The 19,272-nt window shown below is 42.7% G+C and overlaps 1 protein-coding gene across 5 annotated transcripts in view; it reads left to right on the forward strand.

Annotated features, from left to right (window-relative positions):
- The window catches only part of USP9X (ubiquitin specific peptidase 9 X-linked), a 166,695-nt gene that overhangs the window by 23,707 nt on the left and 123,716 nt on the right, over nucleotides 1–19,272 (forward strand). For 3 of the 5 annotated variants that reach the window (XM_045876419.3, XM_045876446.3, XM_045876435.3), the window contains exon 1: nucleotides 2,119–2,812. The exons of 1 other annotated variant lie outside the window; for it this stretch is intronic. The gene's annotated coding sequence lies outside the window, so the exon portion shown is untranslated. Of the gene's footprint in view, nucleotides 1–2,118; nucleotides 2,813–4,725; nucleotides 4,809–19,272 lie in introns of those variants that run through there. One more of the 5 variants, XM_064573935.1, reaches the window with a different exon arrangement.

Genomic DNA, 19,272 nt, shown 5'->3' on the forward strand with positions numbered 1-19,272 from the left:
TTTCTATATATAAGATCATGTCATCTGCAAATAGAGTATAGAGGTGGTTTAATTGGTCCTTTCTTATCTGTGTGCCTTTTAGTTCTTTTTCTTGCTGTGGTTTGAAACACAAGTACAATGTTGAATAGAATTGGTGAGAGTGGACATCCTTGTTAAAGGTGCACTTTTGGTAGGGTTAAAAGACCGAGTGTTCAACACTTCCCAGTCCTGCCTGGTGATCATGGGCAAATCACTTATCCTTTCTGTTTATCTAAAACTAGTGATAGCAATATATGTTCTGGCTACCTCACAGGGTTCTGAGGATTAAGTAAAATCATGTGTTTAACAAACCTATGAGTGTACACAGATGGTAGTCTGTGCTCTTTAGGGGCTCATAAGCTAATGGAGAAGAAAAGCCATTCATGGAAATAATTATGAAAACAAGGTAAAATGTGCTACGAATTATTAGGGCTATGAATTTTTTCTTCGGTACCTTGTTAGATAATTTTTGGGGTGAAAACATGAGTCTAGTAATGTACAGAGAAATGATTTTAAAATTTAAGATACTAGTAATGTGCTGCCATCCCCAATTAGTTTGGATTCCATTTTAACAACTCGATTACAAATTAACATAATTATAGCATAACTAAATCTAACTCTGTTCCATCCAAAATATAATAATCTTACTTTACAAGGGTTTGCTACAATTTTGCATTTAGTGTCCAAAAGCATTTTTAAGTCTAAAGGAAATCTGATAAATTAGGAACCGCATTTCTTTTCTCTTCATTTGGTCATCGAAGGTAGACTGTATAGAATTGATCAAAGCACACCATTTATTTGAAATTAGCCTGATAACCTTCACTTTGGAATATAAACATGTAGAAAATAGTCCATGACATACATGGTGGATGTCGTGGGTTCTTAAGGCCTTTCTCGATTCGAACACTGAATTGTATTGATGATTTGGCAAAAGAGGCTAATGTTGCTGTTCAGTACTGTTTTGTCGCTATGCCTTCCATGGCACTTTTTTTCTTTGCTGTTCTAAGGGCTCCTATACTCAGTGTGATCCGTCACAGTCAGTAAGGTTGTGAGGAAGCCCAAGCGCTGTCAGGTACTGATGCCGCAGGATCATGTGAATGAGTTTCTCAGAGCACTTGCTTCATAGAATGGCGGGGGGGAGGCTCCCCCAATTCCCCCATGTTCCCCCCCACCCCGCAGGAGATAGCCACACCTTCCCCCTATCGGCGCAGAGCAGGTGGCCAGGCCCTGGAGACCTCGCACTGCTGCCACCCCCAAGGTGCCCGCCCAGTGGGCCTGGCTGGCTCACGGGCCAAGTGACGCGGGTCAGCTCTGCCCCCGGGACCCCCACGCACCGCGGGTGCGACCGCCCAGCGCGTGGTCTCAAGATCGCGTCTTTCCGCTGCCCCTCCCCCCACAGTCCCGGAAAAAGGGGGAGACTGGTGACGTCATCATCCGGGCACTCGCCGGCGGGGCCACGGCTCACAATGGAACAAAAACAAGCGGCCCAAGTCAAACTCTGAGCGACGCAGCTGCGTTTCGTGCGATTAACCCTGTCCTGGCCACACACTGCCAGATCTCCCAGTTCCTTCTCCGCCGTGGTATGCCCGATTCTTCCGGACCTCCCTTTCCCCATTTGTCCCTGTCCTCGTGTCACCTCTGTTCTCACATCGCTCCCGATATGAGGGGTTTGGAACACAGTTGCCGGTAGTAGTGCGACCCTGGAGGGGCCGGCCGGAAGAATCGGTACTGCGTGAACAATCTACCGCATTGTGTTCCCCTCCCCCACTCCAGCTCTCCGGGTTCCAAGCGCCTCGCGCCTGGCCCGGCTTCCATGGTAGCACGCACAACTCCCCCTGGCTCGACGGCCCGGGGTGTAGGAGAAGGGAGCAGAAGGAGCAGTTGAGCCGGGAGGGGGGGTAGGGAGGAGGAGGAGAGGAGGGCCGGGGGGGGCGGGTCCTGTGGGGGGCGGGGCTTGACGGGGGCGGGGATCCTCAGGGCTTTGGGCGGTGCTGGGGTTAGTGGGAGTCTGCGCCGCCGCGCTGCTGCCTCCGCCGCCACCAGTGCTGCTGCCGCCGCCGCTACCGCCGCCGCCACTGGCCGAGCGTTTTTTTTTTCTTTTCTTTTTTTTTTTTTTTTTTTGGCTTGCCGGATCCGCCATATTGGCGAGGACGGGCATCCGCGGCTGCGGAAGCTAGTCTCCGCAGCTGCCGGAGCCGCAACCTCCCAGCACCCGGCCCGTCCGGGCCTCTGCCGCGCGGAGCCCCTCCCCGCGTTGCTCAGCTCACAGGCCTCGCGGGAGCCCGCCGTTGCCGCCTCTCTCCCGGGAGGCGGCCGCCTCAGCCCCCGGTGCTCCGGTCGGCGCCGGGAGCGAGGAGCGAGCCGCAGCAAAGCGACCAGGCCCGGAGTGGGGACAGAGGCGGCCACCAGGGGAAGGTGAAGCCGCCACTGCAGGAGGAGGAACAGGAGGAGGTGACGCAGGAGAAACGCACGGCCCGGAGCCCGTCTGAGCTCAGTGAGAGCCCCGGCCTGAGGGGAGAAGAGGGAAGAGGGCCGCCGCCGCCGCCGGCTGAGGAGGAGGAGGAGGCGGCCGCGGCCACTGCTGCTGCAGGGCGGGCGCGGCGAGCAGCGAAGTCCGGCGCCCCCCTGTGCAGCTCCCTGGTCTTCACGCCCGCAGCCTCTCGACACACTTTGTAGCCAGTCAGCCCCGGGCCTGGGATGAACCCAGGGTCGGTCTTGTCCTGGGACTGAGTCTTGCAGCTGCCTGCTGCCTCCGCGTGCCCTGCTTCTGAAGAGAAGACGCCTGTGTCGTGCGGTGAGTAGCCTGCCGCGCCGGGACGACGCGCTTCTCCGGGGCCAACAGCTGGATCTAAGTGAGGGGAGGAGGGCGAGGGGGGTGTGCGAGCCCACGGTTCCTCTGTCGGCCGGCCGTTGGCCGGGCCGGGGGCTTCCCGGGCCCCCCTCCTCCGCCGCGGGCTGGGCGAGCGCGCGCGGCGCGGGTGGGGGCGCGGGGCTCCGTTCCGTGCGGAGCCGGCGTCCCGGGAGCGTGTCTGTGTGTTTTGGACTGTAAGGGAAAATGGCTGACGGCTTCGTCCCTCCCCCTCCTCCCCCTTCCAGTCCTGTCTGGGGCCGAGTAGGAGGATGGAGTCTCCGGGCCCGGCGTGCAGCCCCCGCATCGGCGCCCGGGAGCCGGGGTCGGCGGCGGGGGCTAATGGCCCCCGGCCCCCGGGCTTGCAGCCCGGGGCTCGGCCGACTCGCGGCCGCTCTGCTCCCCAGTCTCGTTCCACTTGACACCAAACGCCATTACTGAGGTGGAGTGATTTGGAGCAGCAGAGCTAGGCCTCGGCTACGCCTGGCTATCAGGCCCGACGACTTGTCCGCCTCTTCCCCCCCGCCGCCACCCTCCGGCGATAACCGTCAGCTTCTCCTCGGCCCTGTGGACTGGGAGCCTGAGCCGGGTTATCGGCCTCCCACACCTCCTTCGTTCCCCTTCATTTGCTGAGGGCTAAAGCCGCGAAAGATGTTTTGATGCGGAAATCGCCTCCCAGCTAGCTTGGACCCACCACCTTTCTATTTTTAACTATTTCTGCAAAAAATATTAGTCTCTGTGAGCTTGGTGATAACGAACCCTTCAGATTTCTTGTGGTCCGAGGCTTCGGGTTCGATGAATTGTTTATTTTTCATTCATTGTGAAATACTAAGAGTTACTGAGCAGGTGTATACATTGTTTTGTAATCGTTGTAGGGACTTCTGTGGGGACTGGAACTTACACGGGAATTTTTTAAGATTTCCAATAGAACCTGCTTAAACTAAGCATATTTTTTGAAAGTACCATAGTTATAACCTTAATTGGATTTTCCACCGTGCAGTTTACAGGTGTGTGTAATTTCTTCGGACTGTCTTTGAATTTAACTGAGCGAGTTGTAGTTGTAAATATTCGTGCCTCATTTTGGGCGGAGGGAAGTATTTGTAGCCGTCTTTTACCTGGAAACACACGAGCCTCCTAAATCTACATAATGTTTGTATACCTTCTGAGGAAGAATCTGGGCTGTATTTATTGATTAGGAAACTTTACAGCAGGTACTTAACCCTCTCTTGGAGCTCATTATCTACTTTTAGTGATTGTATAGTAAGGACTCATTAACCATGACTAGCTTGGCTTTCTTAATCCGTACACTTGAATTTAAAAATAGAGACTGCAAACTCTCCTTTAGATCTCCCTGGTCTACTGATTCAGTGGGCTGCCATTTTGGTTTCAGCAAATGCTTCCCAAGTTCTTAAAGATTAAGCTTTATTGTTCCAGTGCCTGCATAGAGTGAAAATCAGAAGTATTTGGAATGGTGAACTCAATGTTTATTACATTTTGTTTTCTTTATTTTAAAAATAAGGCATTTGGAGTATACGAATATTTTCCCCCTACCCTTTTTCCTGTATTTTTTTGCACGGACATTCAACTTGGAATTTTTAATGTGTTATCTTAATGTTCTCATGCCATTTCTTCCTTTTGTTTGCTGACCTTGGTAGTTTCTGAGAGGGAAAATTTCTGGAGGGATTGAATAATGGCAAGAACAGTACATGTGGGAATCTAAATTCTTTAGAAAGTTACTTTGAAGGGCAGATTTTACCTTTCACCAAATTATTGTAATCTCTCGTTGGTGTTCCATACTTCTCTTGTTTTATCGATGGAATGCTCAAGTAGGATTTACTCTGGATCTTTTTTTCTTCCAGGCTCTTGAAATAAATATTCTGACATCTCAAGAAGATGAGGGATTTCGTGGATGGCTCTTCAAAGATAATTTTTTTTTGAGATGGTATTAATAATGCTGTTTATAGTTTTTGAAAATGGATGTTTGTCGTGAATTTGCTAGTCAAGTGCTTGATTAGTTGGATACAAGCAAGCGTTCTTTCAGTTTATTTTATAAGGTCAATTTTAATAGAGTTTTTATACTTCAGTTCAGGATTTTAGTATTGAAACCAATCTGTTTAAATTAGGTTAAAGTTGTTTGAAACATATGGGGGCGTGTTAAAGATCAGTCTTGTAAGTCTTCGCAATTGGGGATGGATCTTATTCTGTGGTTCTTGAGCTAGTTGGGTTTTTTTGTTTTTTTGGTGGGGTTGTTTTGTTCTGTTTGTTTTTGAATTCTAAAATAATGTGAGGGTTTCATAATAGCCTGCATTATATTTCCCCTCTTGCTGGTATGTTTTCCGAATCTTGAATTTTTTTTCCCCCCCTAAAAATCGAGGGGGGGAATTTAGGCCCTCCCCCCCCTTTTTTTTCTTTTTTGAGTTGTATTTTTGAAAGCTGTCCAGTTTGTTGCTAAGTTCTTGTCTTAGTATAGGGTCTAACAGTGTTTGGGAAAGGGTTAATGCTTTGACCCTCAACCCTTGACTGCACATTAGAATCACTTAGGGGAATTGGGGGGTGGGAAACTGATGCTTGGATCTCCCTCCCTAAGACTGATTAGTAGGTCTGATACGACTGATTAGGTCTGATATGGGTCCTGGGCAAAGGTTTATGTTAAAACCACTGTGGGTGATTTTCATGCAGTCCGGGTTGAATACCACTGTTAATGCTGTTAGTATGTTCTTATTGAACTTTAAAGCAGATAAGTAAGAAGATGGATTTTTTTTTCTCAAATGTTTTCAATTATCAGCATAAATAGTATTGTCTTCATCATACAGGTGAGGGATTGAGGTCTGTCAACCAGTGGTGTTTCAGCTACGGTGCCACATTAGTGAAATGATACTGATCACTATTTTTAAAAAACATTTGGAACTTTCGTTTGTTTCCTGAACCAGAGTAGCTTTAGATTAAAATTTTAATAAAAATATGACAATCATCTGCAATTTGGGAAATAACCTAGTTAGCCAGAGAGGTGCTAAAAGCTTTGCAGCAAGTAGGTTCTTCCTTTTCCATATGTCTCCCAACATGTTCTGGTTGATTAGTTGGTGGGTGTGTTTATGACTAAAATAATGTTAGGCAACATAACGTTCCTAAAAGATGTAAAATCCAGGCATTTGTCTCCCAGTAATTTATTTAAATGATCTCATAAATGAACATTTAGTATCACGTGAACTTCTATTATCTCAATTTGAAAATTCTGAGTTTTATTTAGCCTAGTTTAAAATCAGTATGATTTTCACAAACAGTTTTCAAAACTAAGGATTTTATTTTGCATTTTTGTAGTATCGCTCAATACTTTTATGGAATAAATGAAATAGCAATAAACGCCTTTATTTGGTGTTTATTTCTCTTAATTCTCTTGGTCCGTTGTGTTAAATTCTGTACTGAGGCTGGGGGGAAAGCCTGCTAAGGTGGAATCTATGAGCTTTCTTAGTGTGGCACAAGATCTCAAAGATCTTTCTGTTAATGGTCATTGTAGTCTTATTTTCTATGGTATAAAGTATCAAAAGGAAGAAGACTTCATAGAACTTTTGATACTTAGGTTTATTGGAGTTTGAATTAATTATTACTGTTGAATATAAAGTAATGACCAATGTAATATATTTTTAAGGAATAAGAAGTGAAAAACTATACTTTTAAGATATCTTTCCTAAATTTATTCTTCATATGTGCCTGTGTCTTGTGGCCTTCAGTATGTATGCACACACTATACATGTATTCAGCAGCAAATGGGTTTTTAATTCTACTTCCAGCTACTAACAATGATTTTCTACCTCAGCTGTGGATCGGAATCACCTGTAGAGCTTTTTCAAAATTATTTTCCAAAAATAAAAAAAGCTATTTTCCTAGGTCTTAACGCTCTGGAAATTATGATTAAGTTTGGGGTAGAAACTAGGCATTTGAAAAACTCAATATTTCTGATGTGCAGCTAGGGGGTTCTTTGCACTTCATTTGAGGGAAAGGGAAGATCTGATACTTTTGAGTTTTGTGTGCTACCATTAGGCAGGATGAGTTTAGTTTCGCCACTCACACTGCCAAAAATTCCAGACACAAAGTAGCAAAAAAGTTCAGAAGCTAGATTAATAGTTCAGGATTCCAGAGTTTTATGTACATACCCCCCCTCAAATTCATTATCTCTTATGAGCACCTTCTTGGAGTTAAGGTTCCAGCTCTAATACTAGCTTATTAATACCTATTTTAAGGCATTAGTTTGCTTTTTATCCATCCAACAAATATTTATCGGGCATCTACTATGTGCCAGGTACTTTTCTAGAGATTGCTATTGTCTAGAAGCTTATGTTGTAGGAAGTGAGGAGCATTGGACTGGCTGATCTCTAAAGTCTTTCCTAGCTCTAATTTTGTCATTCTTTATTGTGCTTTATAGATGGAGACTGAATTTTGTTATAAGAAATATACCTAGTTATGGTATGATCCAGTGGAGTTTTCCTTTTATCTTTCAGTTTCTTTTCAATAGAATTCTTCTGATCTCCAGTCTTCTCCAGTGAGCACAAAAGTCAGGTACAGTAGAAATGGATTAGAATTCTTGCATATTGAGTTTAGGAATAGCTGTACTTGCAGTGTTTTTAATATTTGGCCAGGAATTAAATACCCTGGTGTCCAACCCTTCCTCCTGCTGTTCCTTTTTTGTATTGCTGCTCTGTCAGTTACCTCTATGCTGTTGGTGTGTTTTTCTTTTTGTTTTAATTATTTTGTTCAGATGCTTCGATTTTTGTCCTCCAAATTTTAGATTTGTGGCGTTCATCTCCTCAGACTCAAGGTCCTAAGTCACTGATACATTTCTAGTACCTAGAAAGTCCCTGGCACATAGATATTCAGTAATTATTTGTTGGATGAATAGTCAATTCACCATATTATATTTTGGTATGATTTCTCTATTTTTTTTTTCTAATTCTCTTTATTACTTGGAGTCACTTAACTTGACCTGATCATTTTTTTATTCATTTATTTTTATTTGTTTGTTTGTTTTTAAAGATTTTACTTATTTGGGCGAGCGAGAGAGAGCACAAGCAGGGAGGAGAGGCAGAGGGAGAAGCAGATTCCCTGCTGAGCAGGGAGCCTGATGTGGGACCCGATCCCAGGACTCTGGGATCATGGACCTGAGCTAAAGGCAGATGCATAAGCGACTGAACCACCCAGGCGTCCTGATAACTGTTTTATGATGAGCAAGTCCTGAAAGGAGTCTTAGATCTCAAACTCCTTTGTTTTTCAGATGAACATGGTTGCTGAAGTAACTTGACTAAGATAGTGTGCATAGACTACCTTTTGCATGAAGCTCTGACCATATTTAATAAGGCTCAGTAACTATTCTTTGATTTCCATTACCTTTGTAGTCACTGTCCTAAAATTCACACTTAAATTTCTCTCTGGTGATGGATAATGGGTAATAAGGTCAGCAATTCTGTCCTTTACCTTTGTGTATTATGGAGCATATAGAATAATCTTTACAATAACTGCCTGAATGGCAAAATCTGGAGGAATATTTGACTCCCAGTACCTAGAACTGTATACAAAATTGATGTATCATCACATTTTGGCTTCTTTCAGTTTATCCTTCTGTAACTGATCAATCATAAAAGTTTTGAACACTAGACCCATATTGACCAGCCATTATCAGAGGAATTGTTTTCCTTGGCATGATTTTGAGCTGGTTGTCTTGGATCCCATCCTTGGTTGCAGAGCCTGTAAAGTAGGAAGAGAAGAAAATTTAGATGAAAAAAAGGAGTAGAAGACTCCCTTTCCTATCCTGTTTATGCCAATTTCCTTCCTACTGACTTTGGTGTTTATTCAGAGTTTAGGTTGTTACATCTCTCTGTGGTGGTCTTTTCTCTCAGTTGGTTACTTCTAAGAACTGAGTACCTCTACTCAATTAGACACTAGAAAGCATGGAAGTTAATACATGGTATTAGACCCATATTGTATCTAACCGTGTATTTTGTCCCTGATCAAGGTAGTGTAGAAAGATTTCGTTGTTCTCCTTGCTTGATAATACCTCCCAAATTCAAATCAGGGATCAGCAGACTTTTCTGTAAAAAACTAGATCGGAAATATTTTAGGTTTGCATGCTAAGAGGCGAAATTGAGGATTTTAGGTCAATTTTCTATTGGTGAAATTTAAAATATGATGGTGCAGTTATTTGTAATTCAGATCTAATAAGAATAGAATGGGGGGGCTCATAAATACATTTTTTTGCCTAATGGAGGATTTAAAGTTAGTGTTCCCTGTCATTAAACTGGTTGTAAATGTTCCTGTGTGAAATGCATTCTCAGCTTGTGGGCTATACAAAAACAGGAGTTGGATTTGGTCTTTGAACATAATTTGCCAGCCCTGGTTTAGGGCAAAGTTCTAAAACCCTGGAGGGTTTGTTATAATAGATTTTTGGGCCCCCTGAGTTTGATTCAGTAAGTATGGGATGGGGCTCGAGTATATATCTGGGGCACCTGGGTGGCTCAGTCATGAAGCGTCTGCCTTCGGCTCAGGTCATGGTCCCAGGGTCCTGGGATCGAGCCCCCACATCGGGCTCCCCGCTCTGCAGGAAGCCTGCTTCTCTCCACTCCCCCTGCTTGTGTTCCCCCTCTCTCTTCTTTGTCAAATAAATGAATAAAATCTTAAAAAAAAAAAAAGGTGTATATATTTCTAGCAAGTTCCCAAGTATGGAACTACCATTGGACAATTACTGGCTTAGAGATGAATTCCAGCATATCTTATTTTTCTTCAGGCTTATCATTTTGTCTAATTTTTCTTGAATCCTTTTTATTTTGTACTTTATTTTAAATTCTGCACTTACATGTTAAACGCTTATTATGTGCTAGGTATTGTACCAGATAACAGGGATACAAGGTGAGCAAAACAGAATTGTTCCTGTCACATATACTGGTTAGAGTGAGTTTAAAAATCAGTTTCTGGGGCACCTGGGTGACTCAGTTGGTTAACTTTGGCTTAGGTCATGATCTCAGGGCTCTAGAATTGAGCCTTGAGTTGGGCTCCCCACTGAGTGGCGAGTCTGCTTGTCCCTCTGCCCCTCCCCCTGCTCGCGCATGCATGCACACTCACAAATAAATAAATAAAATCCTTAAAAAAATATCAGTTCCCACAAACGCTTTAGAGCTAGAGTATATGAAACAAAAAGCACCATTTTGAAAGCAGGGCAGTGGTGTTCGATGCTCGTTAAAGGAAAGCTAAATTGGAAGGAGACATTACAAAATAAATACTTCATTAATTTGATGTCTTAGGGGATAATGTTCTGTATAAATGAATTTTTCAGATCACAAAAGCTTATTTTTATTTTTTCAAGATTTTACTTATTTATTTAACAAAGAGCATGAGCAGGGGGAGTGGCAGGAGGAGGAGCAGGTTCCTTGCTGAGCAGGGAGCCTGACGCGGGGCTCGATCCCAGGACCCCCGGGATCATGACCTGAGCCGAAGGCAGACACGCGACTGAGCCACCCAGGCGCCCCCAAAGCTTACTTTTATTTTATTATTATTTTTTAAAGATTTTATTTATTTATTTGACAGACAGACACAGTGAGAGAGGGAACACAAGCAGGGGAAGTGGGAGAGGGAGAAGCAGGCTTCCCGCCGAGCAGGGAGCCCCATGCGGGGCTTGATCCCAGGACCCTGGGATCATGACCAGAGCCGAAGGCAGACGTTTAATGACTGAGCCACCTAGGCGCCCCTCAAAGCTTACTTTTAAATACTTAAGCAGTTTGTTATTTGATGGAAGGCTTTCTAACGATGTTACATACTTTATAATTTTCATCTGATTATGAAATTAACGTATTCTGTTAAAATGTTTGGGGAGCATGAGGGAATAAAAGCAAAGGGAAGACACAAACCCCACCTCTGATCATGTAGAAGCAACCATATTATTTAGATGTGTGTTAAATCAAAAGTTCTCATCAGTTACATAATTCACTAAGTCATGTATCCTGTGTCTGTGGTCCTGTGCCTCCACTTACTCCTGCTGCAGGACTTGAGTGTGTGCCATTTGTTCATCCTGCCTAGGAGACAGTTTTCATGTCCCTCCTCCCTCCCCTGCTCCTTTTTTAGCTACTGCATTTGTAAACACTGCTGCAAACTTTAATTATGAAGTTGGTTTTCATATAACATAACTTAATTTCCCGCCATTTTTTTTCTTTATTCCCCACTCCCCCATCCTTCATTTACTTGACTCGCCTAATTCTCCACACACTTCTTATTCTTTCACACCTCTATTTTATTTCTTCAATATCCTTTTTAGGATAAGTTTCCTATTCTTTGTATCAGCTGGAGGTCCCAAACTTAATATCCTTGAGACAGGGAACTGATTAGGGATTTAAGTCTTTAACATTACTGGGTTAGGTTGTGCTCATTGGTTATGTTGGTTGACTTTGTTCAGTGGTGGATGAAATAATTACACTGACACAGGAAATTAAGTATGGCAAATGTGTAGTAAAGCTTATAATACCTCTGAGAGTTGGAAAAACCTCTAGGAACGTGTGAATCTATTGTTTGGCTTTGGAATATTTGATTTCTATCACATTTTCAGGAATGTATTCTGTATGAAAGGGAAGAGTACTGCCTAGGCTCTTGTGAAAGTGATTGCAGAAAAACTCATTTACTCATATTTAATCAGTATGTATATAGTTGTTTACTATATCCTTTGTATATATAAATCACTCATCCAAAGTTCTTTCGAGTTTTTGACTTGGAGTGTGTCGAGCTGGGGTGAAAGGTATTGTAAGTCCAGGCTGAGGGTTGGAGGAGGAACCTAATGTACTCCCTGCAGGTGTATTCCTTGTCTGACTGGATGTCATTATCTGAGCCATATAAATGTCAGCTGTCTCAAATTGCTCCTACTCAAGCATTACCTTAGTTATTCTCTGTGCATCATGGGAAGAAGAATCATGTCAGTGAAAGGAGAAATGGCAAGACTCTTCGGGGTTCTGTTCATCTACACAACCACAAGAATCGTGTTCAGGTATCTGCTTCTCTCTCCCCACATACTCAAAATTGGGGCACCTGGCTGGCTCAGTCGGTGGAATGTGCGACTCTTGATCTCAGGATCGTTAGTTCAAGCCCCATGTTGCATGTAGGACTTATTTAAAAATTACAAAATACTGCCCAAAATAAACCATGGCAGCTCTATCCAAAGGAGGTCATTCTGACATAATTCCAGTCTGCTTTTCCAAGGTGATTTCTTGTTCTCCCATCAAACAATCCATACTTGATGTGGATGCCCCAGCCTTTCCTATTCCCGTGGTTTTACTTCTTGGAGCTCCATCTCCCCTTTGTGGCTAGCCTCCAGTGTCTAGCTCACAGGCTATTTTCGTGAAGTATTTTCTAATTTACTTTAGTTGGAAATTGGTCTTTACCCTCTCTGAATTCTGGTAGCATTTTTCCTGTGCTTTTCTTTTGGCCTTAATTTACTCTACTACTTTTTGTTTGTGTTTCTTCAGATAAAGCCCCTGGAAGGTGGCTCTGGAAGTTCCTGAGGCTCAGTTGATAGTCTAAGTCTGAACTCTCTTGTGTAGGTGGTCAGAACCTCCCTCAGCCTGATTGAGAGAGTGGTATAGTAGGTAGTAAAGAGCTCTAATCTCAGTCAAAAGGCTTAGGTTACAGTTATAATTCCTCTACCAACTAGTGAGGAAGTTCCTTAACCTCCATGAAATTGTAAAGTGAAGGCTTTGGATTGGGTGATTGCTTTCTTATAACAATGAATTCATTCATTTAATACCATACCGGCACAAGGGATACAAAGGTGATTAATTCTTACTTTGTAAGCTTTATTGTCTAGTAGGCTAGACAATTATACATGTAATAAGTCCTATGTTACATAGAGGTGTGAAAAATGGAGTAGTAGAAGAGATGAAGAAATCATTGTAGTTTGAGGTTGTCACCCAACCTCAACCAGAGGTTGCTGGTCTTTAGAAGTGTACTCTTTTTGGTGGCCCTATGAATTAGAGCAGGGACTTCTGGGCAGAGGGAGCAACTCGAGATTAGGGTTGGTTTGTTGGTTTTTGTTTAATTTTGTTTTTTAGGGAGCGCATGTGCACACACGCGAGGGGCGGGGGTGGGGGAGCTGGGGGGAAGGGCAGAGAGAGGGAGAGAGAATATCAAGCAGGCTCCACGAAGTGTGGAGCCCTATGTGGGGCTCCATCTCACGACCCTGAGATCATGACCTGAACTGAAACCAAGAGTCAGATGCTTAACCAACTGAACCACCCAGGTACCACCCAAGATCAGGGTTTTTAACCTTAACACTATTGACAGTTTGGGCCATATGATTCTTGTGTGGGGTGCTGTGCTATTCCTTTCTGGCCTCTACCCACAAGATGCCAGTAGTACCTGCTGCCCCGCCCCCCATTGTGACAACTAAAAATGTTTCCAGACATTGCCTACTGTGTCCTAGGGACAAAATTTGAGAACCACTACTTGAAGTGGAGGAATGGAAGTGAAACTACAGTATTTTAGAGAAAAGTTAGTAGTAGAATGTAGAAGGAGCATTGGAGATAATTGGGAGGGAAGGGGTTGTGGGAGGTGAGGCTATATCACAAGGGATGAACTTGCGTGCCACATTAGGGCACTTCTGTTTGTTTTTAGGGTAATGAGATGGACTTTTACTTTTTATTTTTTAAAGATTTTATTTATTTATTTGACAGAGAGAGACAGCTAGAGAGAGAACACAAGCAGGGGGAGTGGGAGAGGGAGAAGCAGGCCTCCCGCAGAGCAGGGAGCCCGATGCGGGGCTTGATCCCAGGACCCTGAGATCATGACCTGAGCCGAAGGCAGCCGCTGAACGACTGAGCCACCCAGGTGCCCCATGAGATGGACTTTTAAATTAAGTGAGATGATTGGGTTTGTGTTTCTGAAAGATAATTCTGATGGCATTGTGGCAGACATGTCAGAGAAGAGTTGGGGAGCCAGGAGAATTTGAGGCAGTATTTTTAACACTTTGGCTGAGAGATGATAAGAGAATGGTTGAGGGAATGGAGTAAAGGACGTGAGATACCTGGGACTCCCCTTGAATGAGGGAGTTGCTGCTAATTTGATTTTGGCTTCCGTCATTGAAGGGATTGTTGAGCTGGAAAGCAAAGCACCTTTATTGTCTTTCCCTTCTTCAACTCTTCTCCCATTCCCAATTTCATTTCTCCACTTGAGAGCTTCTGACTGTTGATATGTATCAAAAGGTCATAGAGAGGAATCTGGGTTATAGAATGACTGTATTTTCCCAGTGTGGCTCCATTACTTAAACAGTGGATTATCAAAGCACATGCTTTCTTGCCTCCTCCCTCCCTTAAAATGTAGGGGACTAGAATCTGGTATCCAGAGACTGTTAACTGTTGGCTCGCCATGCTTTGTACAGGCATTATTTTACAGCTTTTAAATTAGATTGATACACAAAAGTAGAAGAATAATCTTATTGTTTAAATAATTGCATTAATTCCACTCGCTCCTAGTTTGGAGGTTTTTTTGGTTTCAAAGCCGCATTCGTATTTGAATTGAAAATGGTGTAGTCAGTGGGAGGGTACTGGACTCCAGTCAGAAGGGCTGTGTTTTAGTTCCAGTTATCCTGCTCTCTCTCTGTTAATCACTTAATTCTTGGGTCCTCATTACTCTTTATCTGTAAACCATGGTGTTGGACAAGGGATGGCTTAAGCTACCACCTTTTTTTTTTTTTTGAGTTAATAAATTTTATCTTTATCCCTAGAGATGTGGAAAAAACTGGATTCCAGAGAAGAAAAATTTTCAAGTAAAGAAAAATGGGAAAGGTAAAAAAAAGTTAATAGATTTAGGAGTTGTTGGATTTAGATTGACAAATAAAAGGAGGGATAAGAAAATAATTTCAGTGTTTCCTTCAACTTGTTTTTCTTCTGTGTGTCTGGGTTTTTCTGGAGGGCTTTATTTTATTTAGATTCTTACGGGCTAATTGTGCTTGGCCAACAGCTTGTAGTGTGAATTTAGGAAGCACAGACTTGGTAGCCAGGATATAATTTCTTTGCTGGCAGAGCAGCCTAGAGTTTGGTTAAGTTTTCATCTGAAGTCTAGCTTAAGCTTTAAGGACAAAGTGCTGTTAAAAAATGATGTAGCCAGCTAGGGAAAATAATATTCGGGAGAAGTTGTTTTTTCTGAATTGAGAATGAAAGTATGCAGATAAATATAGTAGCGGTGATTTGTCTGGTGCAGATGGTTTCAGAGAAAATGTTGATACCTTGTTTTTCATCACTACAAGAGAAATAGCAAAAGAAGCTCATTATTTTCGTTGTCTATCATTAGGCCAGTCATTCTCAAACTTCTGCTCTCAGGACCCTTTATACTTAGGCCTCAAAGAGCTTTTGTTTATGTTGAGTTAATATCCTTTGATGTTTACTATTTTGGAAGTTAAAATGGAAAAAAAAGTTTTAAACTTGTGTATGCATGTAAAAGTAAAACTCATTGCATTTTTTTTTTTTTAAAGATTTCATTTGAGAGAGAGCACACACTAACGAGGGGGGCGGGGAGCAGAGGGAAAGGGAGAAGCAGGCTCTCCACTGAGCAGGGAACCCAACATGGAGCTTGATCCCAGGACCCGAGATCATGATCCGAGCTGAAGGCAGACGCTTAACCGACTAGGCCACCCAGGCGCCCCAAACCCATTGCATGTTAATGTAAATAATACTTTTATGAAAAATAGCTTTTCTAAGAAAACAAATTAAGTGAGCAGCAGCGTTGCATTGTCCTACATTTTTTTGCAGATATCTCATGTTTGGTGTAACAGAAGAAAGGTATATTCTGCTTTTAATCTCTTGTGATAGAATACATCATGTAGCCTTTGGAAGAACTCCACTGTATACTGGAGAGAGAATGACAGTGACAATAACAAATAATGTCTTATTATTAAAACAATTTTGACTTCTTGGATCTCTTGAAAGGGTCTCAGTGGACCACACTTTGAGAACTAGTGCCTTAGACTCCCAAAGGAAGTTTGACATTATTTTTCAAGTGGCTTACCTGCTATAAAATTTTATTTTTTTAAGATTTTATTTATTTTTTAGAGAGCGAGCGAGAGAGAAACAGCATGAGAGGGGAGAGGGTCAGAGGGAGAAGCAGGCTCCCCGCTGAGCCGGGAGCCCGATGTGGGACTCGATCCCAGGACCCTGGGATCATGACCTGAGCCAAAGGCAGACGCTTAACCATCTGAGCCACCCAGGCGCCCCTAAATTTTTATTTTTTAAATTGAGATACAAGTTGCATATAGTGAAGACCACGAGTCTTGAATGTGTAGCTTGATAGATTTTTTTTTTTTTTTACAAATGTACACATCTGTGTAACAACCACTTAGATCAATATATCATTTCCAGCATCCCAGAAGGCTCCTTTATGCCACCCCCCGAAAAGAAACCCTAATACTCCCTCTTTTTTTTTTTTTTAAAGATTTTATTTATTTATTTGAGAGAGAGAATGAGAGAGAGTGAGCACATGAGAGGGGAGAGGGTCAGAGGGAGAAGCAGACTCCCCGCTGAGCAGGGAGCCCGATGAGGGACTCGATCCAGGGACTCCAGGATCATGACCTGAGCCAAAGGCAGTCGCTCAACCAACTGAGCCACCCAGGCGCCCAGTACTCCCTTTTTAAAAATTTTATTTTGGGGGGGGGGGGGGCTTGAACTCATGATGTTGTGATCAAGACCTGAGCTGAGATAAAGAGAGGGATGTTCAACCAACTGAGCCACCCAGGCGCCCCCTCCTTCCGTCTTTCAGTGAATTAATTATACCTGTTTTTGAAAGCTTCATATAAATGGAATAATAGAATATGCACTCTTGTCTTTGGCTTCTTTTGCCCCACATTATTAATTTCTTTTTCGTTACTGTGTAGTCATTGTATGAAAGACACCATGATTGATTTATCCATTCTGTTTGTGGACATTTCGATTGTTTATAGGGTTTTCCCTAATTATAAAGAATGTTGCCATGATCATTTTAGTACATGTCTTTTGGTATACACCCAGAAGTGGAATTGCTGGGTTATAGGATGTGTATCCGTTTAGTTTTGGTAGATACTGCCAAACATTTCCCAAGTTGTTGGTGTACCAGTTTAGAATCCCACCACTGTAGTTCCTATTGCTCTTCCTTAACAACACTTAGTATTGTCCTTTTAACTTTAGCTGGTTTCGTAGAGGTTTAGGAATCTCTAATTGTGGCCTAAATATTCATTTGCTTGTATCTAATGATGGTTAGAACCTTTTCATATGCTTACTAGTTTTTCTGCTGTTTAACTCTTGCTTACCTATAAAATCTGAAGTTTGGCTAGTAGACAGCTTGAAGCCTCTTGTGGCTCAAAATCACTAGTTGAGTGAATTCTTGAAAATATGAGGTATTTTTTTAATGAACTTAATTGATAATGATAACGGGGTTAAGCATTGCTGTTAATTTAAAGAAAATTATGCATGTTTGGCTTTAGAGTATGTCTGGAAAGATCTTTGCTCTTCAGAGAGTCAGTACTTTAGATTAAAATACGGGCTTTAGAAATACCAAGAAGATAAGAAATAACAAGTGTTGGTGAGGATGTGGAGAAAAGGGAACCGTTGTGCACTGTTGGGAATGTAAATTGGTGTAGCCACTATGGAAAACAGTATGGAGATTCCTCAAAAAATTAAAAATAGAACTACCATGAGATCCAGTAAGTCCACTACTGGGTATTAATCTGAAGAAAATGAAAATGCTAATTCGAATACATTTATGCACCTCCATGTTTGTTGCAGCACTATTTACAATAGCCAAAATACAGAAAGACTCTTAAGTGTCCATCAGTGGAGAAGTGGATAAAGAAATTGTGGCGTCTATCTATTCCATTGTGTGTGTATATACAATGGGATTCAGCCATAAGAATGAATCTTGCCATTTGTGACAGTGTGGATGGACCTTGAGGGCATTATGCTAACTGAAATTCACAGTCAAGGACAAATACCACATGATCTCTTATATGTGGAATCAAAAAACAAAAATCAGGCTCAGAGATACAGAGAAAAGATTGGTGGCTGCCAGAGGTGGGGGTGGGGAAGAGATTAATGGATGAAACGGTAGGTCAAAGGGTAAAAAAGTGGGGGACACCTGGCCGGCTCAGTCAGAGCATGTGACTCCTTATCTCGGGGTTGTGAGTTCAAGCCCTATGTTGGGCATGGAACCTAGTCCAAAAAATAAATAAATACAGGGGCGCCTGGGTGGCTTAGTCGATTAAGCAGCTGCCTTCTGCTCAGGTCATGATCCTGGGGTCCTGGGATCGAGCCCCACGTCCGGCTCCCTGCTCAGCAGAGAGCCTGCTTCTCCCTCTCCCTCTGCCTGCCACTCTGCCTACTTGTGCTCTCTCTCTGTCAAATAAATAAATAAAATCTTTAAAATACATACATACATACATACATACAAATGTGTTCAATGTCCAGAGAGAAAAAATAATAAAACAGGAAGCTTACTTGATTCTGCATTGGTTCTGCTGTCCAGGACTTCTTTGTGCATTCCAATAAGTGTCTAAGCTTAGCTGTGAATCTTTTTTGTGTGAAATTCACACTTGTGAAATGCATTTTAAAGCATTTACTTGCTGTCCTTCTTTGGTAAATTCTGGAAGAGCAAAAACAGTCGTTTTTATGATTATATCTTAAGGGTCTGGTAGGGAGTCAGGTATTCACCAAGGCAAATTGTCTTTTTCATAGATTTTTTGTTTTCCATCCTGCCTTTAATTATTTAACCAGATTTCACCTATATAAACATGTCTTAAGGAATGGGCAAGGATATAGATAATCCTTGAATACCCTTAAGAATATCTGATTTATTTTAATATGATTGCATATGTTTTATTTATCAGTGAGCTTTTTGTATAGGCCAAATTTTCCTTGTTAAAATGTAACACCTAATGCCAGAGATAGGAGAAATGGTGAAGGCCACTCCGTGGTACTTGAGGAGATTGGTGCTAGTCTTCTGATCCACGCTGCATTAGCCTATTCCATACTGCTGCTTTTGCCTTTTCTCCTCCATCCCTGTATACGCTTAGTTGACTTGCTATTCATGGTTACTCTTTAAGATGCAGCTCACATGTTGTTCTTCTGAGAAGCTTTTGTAGATATTTTAAAGTTTTTATTTTTTAAAGATTTTCTTTATTTTAGAGAAAGAGAGTGGGTGCACGAGTGAAGGGAGGGGCAGAAGGAGAGAATCTTCAAGCAGACCCCGAGCTAGGCATGGAGCCCAACACAGGGCTGGATCTCACAACCCTGAGATCATGACCTGAGCCGAAACCAAGAGTCGGATGCTTAACTGAATGATCAACCCAGGTACCCCTTAGGTTTTTATTTAAATTCCAGCTGGTTAACATACAGTGTAATACTGGGTTCAGGTGTACGATATAT

Source organism: Mirounga angustirostris, unplaced genomic scaffold (assembly GCF_029215605.1).
Source record: "Mirounga angustirostris isolate CCGP_5_RB_7025 unplaced genomic scaffold, mMirAng1.0.hap1 SCAF_11, whole genome shotgun sequence".
Classification (NCBI taxonomy): domain Eukaryota; kingdom Metazoa; phylum Chordata; class Mammalia; order Carnivora; family Phocidae; genus Mirounga; species Mirounga angustirostris.